Source organism: Terrapene carolina, unplaced genomic scaffold, assembly GCF_002925995.2.
Source record: "Terrapene carolina triunguis isolate 2854851 unplaced genomic scaffold, T_m_triunguis-2.0 Scaffold102, whole genome shotgun sequence".
Lineage (NCBI taxonomy): Eukaryota > Metazoa > Chordata > Testudines > Emydidae > Terrapene > Terrapene triunguis.
The window spans coordinates 1,423,118-1,436,368 of NW_020664453.1; the positions used below are offsets into that span (position 1 = coordinate 1,423,118).

At 41.4% G+C, this 13,251-nt stretch overlaps 1 protein-coding gene across 1 annotated transcript in view; it reads left to right on the forward strand.

Moving 5' to 3' along the window:
• The window catches only part of LOC112120545 (phospholipid phosphatase 3), a 68,796-nt gene that overhangs the window by 881 nt on the left and 54,664 nt on the right, over positions 1-13,251 (forward strand). The window lies entirely within an intron of this gene.

Below are 13,251 nucleotides of genomic sequence, written 5' to 3' on the forward strand. Positions count from 1 at the left end.
GCTCTTTTTGTCGTCCCCCCCCACCCACCCTCTCTCTCTTTTTCTCCCGTGCAGTCAGCGGTATAGTCCCAATCTGCCCGCCCTGTTTGAAAAATTATGCCAAAAAAAAAAGCACTGCAAAGATTTGCTAGAGTGGCAGTTTGCACTGGCTGTGTCCAAACCCGATCCCCATCCCGAGGGGTTGGTTACAAAAATAGGGACAAAGTTGCGAAGATGTTGCTAAAGGCCACTGGGGCAACGAACGTGGCTTGAGTTGACTTTGGAAAGCCTCCCCCCCCCCGTGTGAAAGCCACAGCGATGTATGGAAAACACAAAGTAGTCCTGGTGTCAATCCAAATAAAATGGATGTCCCAGCAGTGAGCAGAGCTTCTGTCTGTCCTCAGTATGTAAACACAGCATCTCCCACCCTTGCTAGCTTTAGGAGCGGCCTGGGGAACAGGCATGGTTTTCATTTTGCTTCTGTCTAAACAATAGTTTGAAAGGTGCCATCCCAGATTTAGTCTGTTGGGAACATGTAGTATGTGTCCCTCTGCAAAGTACAAGAACCGCAGGGGGGAGGGGGAAGCAGTGGTCACAGTTTGGGAGATAATGTGTGATTTGTCCTACCAGGTTGGTGTCTTCAAGGTTTTAGGTTTTTTCAGACTACAGTGCGGGTATATCTCCGCAACTAAGCAAAAAAAAGGGGAAATATAGTGGTCTTATGGGTGGACTTGGTACGATACAGGTCAGTGTAAGAGGTTGAAAAGAGTGAGATACAGTAGTTGATATGCCCCACTGCTGACAAACACTCATCTCCCACAGTAGCAATGGGTCTCATTAATCAAGAAACAGGCATGCCTCAAGTTTAGAAAACTCATTGAAAGAGATCTGGGGGGCCAGGCAAGATTAAGCCAGGAAACTGATGAAATCACAATTTTTACTTGTAATAGGTTTAGCTACCAAGCCTTGTTTTGATATGATGATAGGCGTTTCATAGAGAGATGACACTGATAAAGAAGCCACAGTTTTTACTTGTAATAGGTTTAGCTACCAAGCCTTGTTTTGATACGATGATAGGCGTTTCATAGAGAGATTACACTGCTTCCTCTTGAATGAGGCCAGGTTGTGGCATTAAAAGACCCCTAGCTGATGTAAGCTGGCACCAGTCCACTGACTGCATTGGAGGTTCACCAGTTTACACCAGATGAGGATCTGACCATGTGCTGAGTAATTTGTGTTGATACTGCCCAGTGCCATGACCTGAGGCATATATATAACGTGTTAAAAGCACTTTCACAATCATAATAGTACCTCCCCAGTGTAAATTAATGCAAGGACAAGACATAATAAGTCACTCTTGTGAAAACAAACTCGTCCCGTTCCCCTCAGGCGCTGTATAGTTTGTAAATGCTGACTGAGATGCTGTGTCAAGCTGCTGGGCTCAGAGACATTATTTCAGGAGGTGAAAGCCCTCTCTCATTACTCTGTTATGTGTCATATGATGATTAACACTTAAACTCAAAGGATTCAGAACAAGCCTCTTAATCTCAGAAAAACTATGCCAAATGCTCATTTTCCCTTACTGGCTGTGTGGAAACAGATAAGAATGTGTTAACTATTTGCAGCAACCCATCCCTGACTCATAAGGCAAACTCACGAATAGTATGGGCACGTGTGTTTTGGTGGCTGTGCGGGGTTGGCAAAGGTGATTTTTTTTCTTAAGCAAAGTGCTCCCAGTAAGAGTTTTGCTTCAATGGAGTAGGATCAGGCCCCCTGCTTCTCTTCATACTCTCTTAGACGCAACTTTGTGATGCTGGGAAGTAGCAGCACTAACTTTTCTGACAGCTGTAATTGACAGGAAAAAGAACCAATGGGGTAGGCTTTTAGGTTGATTTTTCCAAGCAACAATTCCCTTCTCCCCACATAAGGGAAAAAAATGTGCATAGAAATGTATAAAATCCATGTGCCAAACATAGCATAGGGACTGGAGAAAACACTTGGGGTTTATTACAGCTTTTTTTTTTTTGCCTCAAAATGATGTATCACAACACACTATGCTGGCAACAAAAGAAAAAGGATATGGCTCTAAACAGTATCCAGGGGGCACTGTGGTCTAGTGGATCAAATGTACGGCTAGAAATCCCAGACCTGGGTTCCAATCCTGTTTCCAGTGCAGACTTGTTGTGTATCCTTGGGGAATTCAACTTTCTGTGCTTCAGTTATCCCATCTGAATAACCATACTTACTCACCTTTTGTAGGTTTCAAAGACAGCTACAGATGGAGATGGGTGCTGTGCAACAAACAACTAAGCACATCATAACAAATGACTAAGCACATTTCATAAAGTTTAGAAACAGCTGAGAAGGAAAGGATGGGCATTGTAGGTTACTTTTGGTTGTTGGGATACATCAGTTGCTCTAGTCGAGTCGTCCCCTTCCCCTTCAAAGTACAGACATCTCATTATATGTATTTATAGAATAAAAAATAACTATTTCCTTGAAGTATTGTGTGTGCACTGAAGAAAGTGATTTAAGACATCTGGTAGTAACATATCTAGAAATCTGTTGATTTGCTTTGCTAGAGAAACTCTGCTTTTGCATTTAAAGAAAAGTATAGCATTGTCAACAGTTTCTTTCAAAATACCTTGCATGCTGAAACATCTAGCATTTGAAGATAGTTATGTATAAGGTTGACTATTTAATTGACGCATGCAAGAAAAGTCGACTGGCTTCCAACAAATAAATTAATAACAGAAGCATGTGAGTTTAATATTCTAGACACCACAGTCTTTAAAACAATTGTTTCTGCTTAGAGCACATTTTTCTGAAGAGTGTCAGTTTGATTTAATTTTTACGTAGTTTATTGATCATCTGGTCTCTATTACTAGGCACTAATATATTAAGAAGAGAGACATGGTTTTCTCTTTATATTCCCACAGGAATACAGACTAGTGCAGAAAGCTTAATCTTCTTGTATCTGGAAAAAATAAAATATTTGATATGCTGTATATAAAACTGATATAAGTAGAAAGATATAAACTAGCTTGACTTACCTCATTCTTCTAAACAGAAGGTTAAATTCTTGGTGAAATGATTCCTACAGGTCAAATCCTCCAACCCTTTACTCACGTGAGTTCTGTTGACTCTAACAGCACTCCTTGCATGAGCAAGTACTACTTGAATGAGTAAAGTTTTGCAGGCTGGAGTCCTAAACCCTACAGGAATTATCTGACATATGTTACCAAAGCCCCAATTTACAACTGATGTTAGTGGATAATGTATGCAATGTAACTACCCCTTTATGTCGTTTTGATGCCGATTATTTCAGGTGGGAGCAGAAAGGGAATGGTGAGTATTCTAGTGTATCTAAGTAACATTTGGAAGTGAGAGCATAATTTGAACAGCTGACGGAAGGAGTCTGAGTCTCGCTTAATCATGTGCAGATGCAGAGAGCTGGTAAAACGTAGTAAGACAATTATATAACCTGTAACCATGATGCACGTGTGTGGAAGGTCTTTACAAAAATACTCAAATTAATAATGATTTCAGGATTGTTGGGGGATTATTCTGTGACCCAACTACCATGTGCGAATACACTAACAAAGATCAGAAGTTATTAATTTCAAGGGAAGGAACTTTTCTGCTGACCAGCTGGCAGAAGAAGAGTCATTACCTTCTTAATATAATCTCATCCAGGGACGAGAATTCAGTATAATTTTGCAGTGTTCATGAGCTCTTGATTCCCATCTAATCTTCATTTTATACCTTTGAGCTCTTTAGAAAAAGGCCTGTTTTAGTTCAGTGTGTCTCGTGTTCATTTGGTTTGTGATGCAAAGAAGGTATTTCAGTGAAAGGAAATGTAATCTATTGGCAAAGATGGGACAAATGTAAGAAGATGAATAGTCAGTTGTTTAGTAAAATGAAGAGTAGTGACTCCTGTTCAGAACTATAATGAAAAAAGTGATCTATTTTATGGTGGTGGGAGGCAGTAGTAAAGACACTGAGCCAGATTCTCAGCTGGTGCAAATTGTTGACTCAATGGACCTGTGCTGATTTATACCAGCTGAGAACTTGGCCCATAACATACAGAGTGACAAGGAGACAAGTCCTTAGGCTCTTCTGATTTGGAGGTAATTCATAAAATTAGTAAAACTTTCCTTCATTTGCAATATTCTATGATGCCATATTTACTTCTACCAGTGTGAATAAATATTGGGGGAGGGGAGAGAATATAAAATATTCTTGAAATTTCCATTAAAAACATGCTTTCTCCACTATTAACTTTCCAGGAGTTAGTTCTGTATAGACTCTCTTGTTTAAATACACAATCAACCTCCTTCTGACAGCAAATTACCAATGAGAAGGAGATTACCTAGATTTTTTTTTTTTTGCCTAGATGTGAAACATTTATTCTGAGACAGCCAGATGGAAATAAGTACAGTAGCCTGTCTCAGGTGCTTCCTTTAACTTTAATCTAAGTGTGAATAGTTATGGGAACCTAACCCACCTTTCCACTCATCGCTAAATAAAATGTTTATCTTGATGTGGGGAGAACGGTAAACACTTAAAAGAAGGAGTCACATCTTTATGACAGAGGGATCACTGGGAATAAACTAATTGAAAAGCTGTCAGGAAAGGGTTCATTTTACTGGCTGTCAATTAATTACAGGTTGAATGGACACCTGGATGAAGATCTTTTGAAATAGACCAGGTCACGTGCCTTGCTTGTTTACACATTTACCTTTCCTTCCTTGTTATCAGAGTTCTAAAACTTTCTAAGCATGGGACTCTGAGTGAAATATATTTGAGTCGATTAAAGCTTATACAGACAACACCTCCATTGGCATTCAGTAACTCAGGGCAGGTCTACACTTACTCCCTGGTCCAGCCATAAGCAATCGATCTTCTGGGATCGATTTATCACGTCTTGTCTAGACGCGATAAATCAATCCCGGATCGATCCCGGAAGTGCTCGCCGTCGACGCCGGTACTCCAGCTCGGCGAGAGGAGTACGCGGCATCGACGGGGGAGCCTGCCTGCCGCGTCTGGACCCGCGGTAAGTTCGAACTAAGGTACTTTGAATTCAGCTACGTTATTAACGTAGCTGAATTTGCATACCTTAGTCCGAAGTGGGGGGTTAGTGTGGACCAGGCCTCAGACAGAGGTTAGGGGTCTATTACAGGAGTAGGTGAGTGAGGTTCTGTGGCCTGCCATGTGCAGGAAGCCAGACTAGCTGATCATGATGGTCCCTTCTGATCTTAAAGTCTATGAGTAACGTGGATGATTTTAACCTTTATTTTTGGCATTGAGCAATGTCCACAGATTTTATGTCAGAGTTTTATTCATTAACAGAAATAAGCACCTTACTTAGCTGGACTTTAAATTGGGTCATCTGAAAAAAACAAAACCCCTCTCTGTCTCCTTCCTCATCTCTCTGTTTAGAGAATAAGAGGATACTCCTTGAAATAGGACAGCAAGCAAGCCAGTCAAGAGTCCCTAGTCATCCATCCTCTTGGTGGTTTGTTGTGTTTCACCAGAAAACAATATGCCCACAGGTCTGGTTAGAGTTCTGCCAGGAAGGAATTAAATCTCTACGGTGTTCTAGCTACACCGTTAAATAGGAGCAAGCACTGCTTCACATTCAAAGAGCAAAGTGTAGGACAAGCATGCAGCTCACTGGAAAGGTTTATAGCAGGGGAGGGAGAGGCCCCTGCTCTTGGTAGGAGTGTCTAGCTCCACCTGTATATTAAGCTCTGCCCAATCATATAGTCCTTTATCTTTGCCGACAGTCTTTGACACTTCTCCCCCATGCACAGAGCAGCGTTTGGCAGCAGTAATGCATAGCAAAAGGAAAGAGTGTCTGCTACCTGAAGCCCAGACGCAGAAGCCAGCCAGAAATTCTGTGTAGGCAAACTGCCATTAGTTATGGCAGGAAGGATTACAGTGTAACATAGTACCCTGGAGGGCTGTAGACTAGAGCATGTGCACTCAGGATCGGGTGCAAAAGCAACCAACATGCACATAGCCGTCCCTGGAGAGCAAACACAGTATATTCTCCACCTCATGTTAATATCCATGATGACTCTCAGAGTGGAGGCCTCACTGCAGCAGTACCACTGACAGTAGCATGTCAGTACGACTGAGCGGCAGTGTTTTCCTGGAGAGCGGGACGCATAGATTGAGGCAAACTAGTGCAGGAGGATCCATGTCCAGCTATTATACCGACTGAATTGATCCTTCATGAGGGAATGTCCTTCGCCAGGTCAGCTTGTAGATAGCCTGTTACTCCATCTATAGACTTGTGGACAAACTGGACCAACAGTTGCCTGGTGCATTGGTTGCATGCAGGTGGTTGAGTAATGGGCCAGAGAGACCTGCCTTTCCACTTTGCCTTCTGCACAGCAAAGGCCCCTTCCCCTATATCCTATAGTTGGGCTGCGTTGGAAGATGCTTAGACCATTGATGAATGCAGGGTGCTCTGCACAAAACAGCTGTTTTGGCTTGGCAGGGGACCTACGTCAGGAAAGCTCTAGCCACCTGAACTTTGTCAACCGGCTCTCAGTCAAGCATCATTTCTATGAAAGCAGGGAGAACTCTGCCAGCAAGGACGATAGGGCAGATTTGGATCTTCAGGAACTTTTCTATAGCTCACACAGGTGCAGTGACTTTCCAGAAGTCCTAGTGGTGCCACATGACAGACAGATTTCATTTAGCCTATGTGGTTGTTGGAATCCTGGAAGTCAAATGATAGACTCTCTTGAGTTTTGAGGCTTATGTAGATTGCTTTTTACACTGGACCGCTGTAAGCCACTGTTTTCTTTTATACTCAACTCACTACACTTCTCATTCCTCTGTCTGAACGTAGCTTTAGTTTTCTCCTTTACTGTCATCAGTCCAGGGCAATCATTACAGCAGACAATTGCTGCACCTGGGAAATCTGGAAGCAACTGAGTGGCAGCCCACTGAGCATTTAAAAATCTCTTCCCTTTCCTCAAAGGACTCCATGTCTCTCTTTTATATATACATAGAGATTTAGTCCTGGCTTGATCCTAAACTGCACTTTAAAAAATAAACCTAAATATTATATTAGCAAAAATTTCAAATGCATATGTGAGCAGAGGATGTAGTCTAGCAATTTGGGAACTAGTAATCTAGTAACTTTCTCTATGGGGAAAAATGTGTGTACAAAATTGTGTCACCTTCCTGCTTCTCAGGAGCAAAAATCCACCTGGGACCTGATCAAGGTCCTGTACAAATCAATGGGAGCAGTATGTGGATCATGATTTAATTTTAAGGACAGGGGCTAGTTAAAGATGAGGAGTGTTGCAAAACTAAGACATGTTGGACTAAGCAGCATTAATGATGATGTTTTGAAAGAAGATTCTGAGTGTACAGTGTCTGTTTTAGCTTTAGAGGGCATCTCTCGATTCACTCCTAAAAAAAACAGTGGTGACCAAACCGTTTTGTTACTTTATTCAAGAGATAAATCTATCTGAAAACACTAAGCAACAAAGACTTCACAGCTTACTGGCATTATCTTCCCCTCTAAGATGGCTATGAGGTTGCTCATTAGAAGAATTAGTCCATACCACACAATATAAGTCACTTGGAGGGTGAGTGTTTACCTCACTGTTAGAACTGCAGCATCAGGCATAGTTGTGAACTTTTTCTGACACTGAAAATTTTAATATCTGTTGGATCTGTTATGGTGACTCACCTTGATACATTTTCATGGGGCTTTCTCTGCCCACTCTTCATTAGGAGAAAAGTGAAACACAAGCTGAACAGATCTGGCTTTGTGGAGATACCATGAAGCCCAAGACCCTTGCACATAAGCATTACCTAGGAACTGGCAGGGGCATCTTGCGGATGTTGGAACTGTTGTAAGAAAAAGGCTTCCTGAAGTGATATCTTGACATTGGACTACATTCATTTGGCTAGTTACTTTCAACCTTGTTTTTGGAACAGTGGTTCCTTTTGTATTTGGTGGGTTTCTAGTTAGGTCAGAAATTAGCATCCATGTGGCGATGGACTACTGAAAATAAATTAATCAGTGATGGGTTAATGTGTGGGGAAATCTTTGAAATGGTTTCTTTTATAATTCTCGCGGGCTTTAAAAGTATGTACAGTGAGCAGGATATTACTGGCAATTATGTTGTAGAAGTTAGTTATCAATTTACCTCCTGGGCCAGCTGGCTTGCAACTGTTGAGCTCTACTCCTATCAATGGAGCTACACTGATCACTCTGCGTCAAAGGAAATGTAACCACTTACTTGTAATAAGAAATATGCTCAGATTCCTATTTACCTGTTGTGGCAGCACATAATATACATATTACATTTATGCCAGAAGAGCTCTTTTAATCGTCTGTGTTTACAGAGGGCACAGACGTTAATGTAAAGCATCAAGAGTAAACTGATTAATTTTGGACTTTTAAAATCTCATTTGATCACACATGACTCTTTTTAGGCAATTGGGATTTGATTTGGGTTGCCTTGATCTATGCCATTGTCTTAGTGTATGCCAGCCTCACTAGAAAGCTGATCATTTCATTGGTTTGAATTGTTTATAACGAAAATGACCGAGGCAGGTGTCAGTGTGAAGGTTGCTGAGAAGTATGGCAGAAGCTTGTTGTTGTTGCAGTAAGATGTTATCCAAAACACGACGGGCACGCTGTTCATAATCTTGGTGTCCCATTTTATGCCTGCAAGATAGGTAGTTAGACATCTACATGCCCTCATCTGTGCCTGAAATGAATTGTGTCTGATTATTTGTGGCTGCAAAAAGGAAAGTTGAGTTAAGGTTCCTTTAAAAATTGGGGACTATGGTGTTGCACATAGCAAGCTCAATCCTCCATACTTACTCACAAGATACACCTGTTGATGCCAGTGGAGTGAAAACCAACAGCCTTCCCACCCTTTGGGTAGACTATCTTTATGTAAGTACAATATAATTCCAGTTACCTGAATTCCCTGTAATCCTACTTATCCAGATCCACAGTGTGTCCCCCAGGTAGCCCTACATTAGTTAATAGCACTTCCATTTATCCGAACATCCGGTTTTCTGAAAGTTTTGGATGTCCCCCAGGCATTTGGATAACCGGGAGTGTACTGTACATCCATAGCTGAGGACTGTGTTTTCAGTGCAAAGTGCAGCATGGTGTGCAACTGTCATTAGGGTTAAGTAAATCTTGTGTACATAAATACATAGCTGCATGGTCTAATGTAAGAGAAAGGGGAAAGGCGGGGAACAGGGAATCTCCCATCCCCAAATAAAGTTTTCTCCCTTCACACAAAGGGGTATTAGTGCAATGTTGCCAAATGTCATGATTTTATTTTGTGTCTGATGACTTTTCTTAAAGCTCCACTTCCTGCATTTATGTTACTGTGGGAGAATCTCAGCTTTTGTTTTCTAAACAAAGTAGATCTCTAGCCCTTGAGGTTGTGGGGTGACGCTTGAAAACATGACGCAGGTGAATGCTAAAGACTCAGAAAACAGATGGTAAATTAAGAGAGTCAGTGAGGGGCTCATTGAATACTCTTTGTCTCACCCATTCGGAGGCTGCAGTAAGCCATATCTTTCATCTCTTCCTTGTGCACCTGAAACCTGCCTGCTTGCAGATTTTGGGCCTGATCCTATAAGTGCCCCAGGAATGGAATTGCCATTGAAGTCAGTGGGAATCCCATTTGTGGGGCATCTTCACAGCTTGGACACAGGTAATACAAATAATAATAATAATAATTAATAATAATGATGATAGCTTTTTCCGATAAGAGCTCTAACCTATCAGGAAGACTCATTTCTATCACTTTTAAACATGCTTTATATTTCTTTAATTCCATTCTCTTTTTATCTGCTGTCTCTCCTGCACCTTCCAGCATGCTAGAGTGCTTAAGTGTCATTTTTCACATTTCATTGTATGTGATGCCCTAATTACAGCTGTGCGGTTTAATCAATAGAAGGAGCTTCTGGACTCCTGTGATGTTTCCTTCACGATGAATAGGCAGACAGATGCTGAAAAGAAGAATTGAAGCATCTTTAAATAGCTTTTGATGGAAGGCTCAGACTTGCAGTAAGAGTAAGATTGTTCCCAAAGGAGTATATTTTAAAAGTATGGAAATTGCGTTCATCCCAAAGAAATTAGGTGTATCAGAGATTTCCACAACCTCCAACTCTGTTAAATTTTGTCCTTTATTTCACTGACAGCAATGTCTTATTCTTTATTTTGTTGGGTATTTTGGATGTTAGTTCTAACCAAACTAGCGGGAGAGAGGGCAATTATTTGACTCCCCAAGTCAATATTAACTATTAAACAACATTGTTTTGGCATATTTAATGTATTGAACTCCAGGTCCTGTGACGAGTTTGGTTCTCAAGATGGTTATAATATGTATGCCTTTTGTATTTGTATCACTGTGTTAAAATTGATCTAAATAATGTGTGTGAGAGAGAAAGTGGTTAATAAATTAGGAAGGAAACTTCCCCAATGGTGAAAGAACAAACGCATGTGTTTAGTCTCAGATAAAATTAACAGCTCAAATAACTGAGGATCCAATTCTACAGTCCTCACTCTGGCTAAGCTCTCATTGATTTCAGCCATGCAAAGTGCATCTTGACTGCAGAGTAACATGGGCTGTTACTCAGGTGTTGTCCCTAACCCCCATCCTGCCCATGCACAAAATCTTCTCACCTGGGTTTAGTGGCGTGTTCAGCCTGAGATGGCTGGGCTGTCTGAGGCTGTAAAGCCCAAGTGAGGCTGTCACGCAGGCTGGTAAATCTAAACCACCTGCTTTGCAGTGAAGATGCAGGCTAACTCCTTTGAGTGCTGATAGTCCTCTAATGCCTTCCCACAATTCACTGGGAAAGAATCATAGAGTGGCTCAGTTTCCTGTAGCACAGAGAACCATGGGAGCTATCCGTAGAAGCCCTAGCAACACACACAAAAGGGAGTGCATCCAGCCCTGAGGGCACAATAACTCGAGTTGGACTTTGCACTGTGGCTAGTCACACCAGTGCTAGGCTAACCTGAGTGCTGATCATCCAAGTTAACTCTGCAGTGAAGACTTGCCCTTACTCAGGCCATGATCCGGCAAACACTAATTAATGCCTATGGGTAAACATGAGTAGGTCCACTGAAATTTAATGGAACTGTGCTTACGGTTACATGCATATATAAGTGTTTGCAGGGTCAGGGCAGTAAAGACTGCAGGATCAGGAGTCACTTTTGTTTGATTAGTAACACCAGCCGAAAAGAAGGTCTGTTCTTCCTTTCACTAGATCAAACAGGAAGACTGAGATTCGCTGGTTAGCAGCTGTGGGCGTTCCTCGCTTTCATGCAGTAAATGACAGGTTTTCTGACAGCTTGCTCCTTCGAAGGGTGGTAGTTATTGATGCTTGCCACCACAAAAAGGAAGTGACAGAATGGTATCACACCTATATGTAACTAACCACAAAATGGTTTTATTGTAAACCAGTCAAAGTTACAGCTGTTTTGGAAAGTTTTTACAGCATTGCCCTAGGGTCTGATCATGCCTGCGCTGAAGCTGGGACCGCAGAATGCATATGAATTCCATCTCCACTGTTTTCAGAGTTTAGACATAATTGCATGACTTGCAATGTATTTGCCCAGACATTTAATTATAAAGAGAGAGAAAAAAAGACAGTGAATGTGGTGGAAGCATTTTCTTCTTCCCCAGTCTTTCTGATATTTTCAAAGTAATTACAACTCGACATTTTGGATGTTATGCCACTTTCCTTAAACCCTCTTGCAGGGGTTAGGTCATGCTGTACGGAAGCAATACAGAAGACGGCTCCAGTTATCTTTCCCACTGATGTTTACAGGAAAGTCTTCACTATAGTCATTGTACAAGTGCAGTGTCCATAGCAACTGTCCAAGAACCCCAAACACTTCTTAGCAGCAGAGATTCAAACGCCATGGCTTTTCATAAAGCCCTTGCAAAAATATATTGCCCTGCTCCTTGTTTTTAAACTGATATTTTCATAAGGGAAACACTAGTTAAAAATATCTCATTACGACATCGTCTTTACTGATCCCCTGTTGAGTTCCTTTTAGTGGATCTCCCTGTGCATTTGTTTTCTAAATGATGTTCTGCAGCTGGTCTAATAATTTGGAGCAGATTCTCAGCTGCTGTAAATCAGTGTCGCTCCGTGGAAGTCAATAGGAATGGGACAGTTGACACCAGCTGAGGGTCGTGCACTTTGTGTTAAACAAGAAGTTGATCCTATGATGACTTAAACCATCAGGGCTTTTTTTCCTCCTTGTGATGCATTATTTATTATTATTCTTGTATCACAGAAGCACATAGAGTCTGCAATTGAAATCAGAGCCCAATTGGGCTAGGTGCTGTCCAGAGGCATAGTAAGAGACAGCCCCTTTCCCAAGGAGTTTACAGTCTAAATAAAAAGAACAGGAGTACTTGTGGCACCTTAGAGACTAACAAATTTATTAGAGCATAAGCTTTCGTGGGCTACAACCCACTTCTTCGGATGCATATTGAGTGAAACATATCGAGGAGATAAATTTGTTAATCTTTGTAATAAATTTGTTAGTCTCTAAGGTGCCACAAGTACTCCTGTTCTTTTTGCGGATACAGACTAACACGGCTGCTACTCTGAAAACAGTCTAAATAGATAAGACAGACCAAGGATGGGGAAAAAAGGAAGGATTTTTATCCCCAGTTTTCAGGTGGGAAACTGAGGCACAGAGAGATTCGGGGCCACATTTTTTAAAGGTATTTAGATACCTAAAGATACAGAGAGGCACCTAGTGGGGTTTTCAAAAGTGCCTAGGCACCTAACTCACATGGGAACTAGGTGCTTAGTGCTTTTGAAAATCCGACTGAATGCCTAATACTTTGCCCAAAGTCATACAGGAAGTCTTGTGGCAGAAGAGGGAATTAAAGCCAGATTTCCCAAGTCCCAGTTCATTGCCTTAAACTTCATCTCAAAGGAGGAATGCATATAACTCCTGTTAATATTAATAGGAGTTCTGCGCATCTATCAGTAAGACACTAGACTGCTAAGACTATGAAAATTAATGTTTGATTAACTGAACCTATTAATGTTTACAAGTTTAAGTGACCACAGTTTCATGTGTACTTCTCAAATAAGAGGAAATGGGTGTCGTGCCATCTGGCTACCTTTTGCATTTGGAACTGGCTCGTCCAAACCCGGAACAGAAGAGTTGTGGTGTACCTTGATAAAAATATACATGAGACATCTGTTAAACAATAACACATAGTACAAATGGTT